We start from the raw sequence: 1,038 nt of genomic DNA on the forward strand, positions 1-1,038 counted from the left end.
CCCTGAGGTTGAGCGCAACCGTATACAAGGCAGCAGTGAAGCCACTGCTCTCCCTGCTCTCGCCTCCCCAGCGCATCGAGGCGGCGGCGCTGGGTCCAACCCTCAGCTATTTCGGACGCAGCGTGGACGGGCAGCTGGACCTGGATGGGGACGGGCTGGTGGACTTGGCCGTGGGGGCGCAGGGGGCGGCTGTGCTGCTGCGGGGGGGCCTGCTGCTGCGGTGAGTCCTGGGGACAGGGACACGCGGAGGGGACCCCTCTGTGCCACCAGCCCCCGCGCTCTGCAGGGCCACCCGGCTCGGCCATACCTGGCGGGATGCTCTCGGGCATCTCCTGGACTCCCCCGTGCCTCAGTTTCCCCTTGCTATAAGAGGAGAGCCTGGGGACGGCGCAGGGATGGATGTCACCGTCCCCACGAGCTTCCTGGTGACACTGTCCCCTCGCTGCCAGCTCCCGCCAGATTGTCCAGGTCAACACGTCGCTGACGGTGGAGCCCTCGTCCATCAACGTCATCCAGAAGAACTGCCAACGCAGCGGCACCGGCGCCGTCTGCCTCCGGGCCAGGGTCTGCTTCCGCGCCGGGACCCGAGCCCGGGGCCAGCGGGACAGGGAGATCGGTGAGTGCCGGGGGACGTGGCCCGGGAGCATCCCCAGGGCTTCCCCGGAACATCCCTGGAGCATCCCCGGGGTGTCCCCTGGGCTTCCCCAGAGCGTCCCTGGAGTATCCCCGGAGCACCCCTGGGGTGTCCCCGGAGCATCCCCGGGGTGTCCCCTGAATATCACCAGAGCAGCCATATGCCATCCCTGAAGCAGCCCTGGAGCATCGCTGGGGTGTCCCCAGAGTGTCACTGGAGCATCCCAGGGCGTCCCTGGAGCATCCCTGATGCATCCCCAGGGCATCCCTATGATGTCCCCAGAGTACCACTGGAGCATGCTGTCCCCGGAGGACCCCTGGAGCATCCCTGGGGTGTCCCCAGAGCATCTCCGGGGTGTCCCCAGCCCCGTGGGTGGCCCCAAGCACTGACCACCCCCCCCCCCG

The sequence above is a fragment of the Aptenodytes forsteri genome, unplaced genomic scaffold (assembly GCF_000699145.1).
Source record: "Aptenodytes forsteri isolate BGI_AS27 unplaced genomic scaffold, ASM69914v1 Scaffold419, whole genome shotgun sequence".
Classification (NCBI taxonomy): domain Eukaryota; kingdom Metazoa; phylum Chordata; class Aves; order Sphenisciformes; family Spheniscidae; genus Aptenodytes; species Aptenodytes forsteri.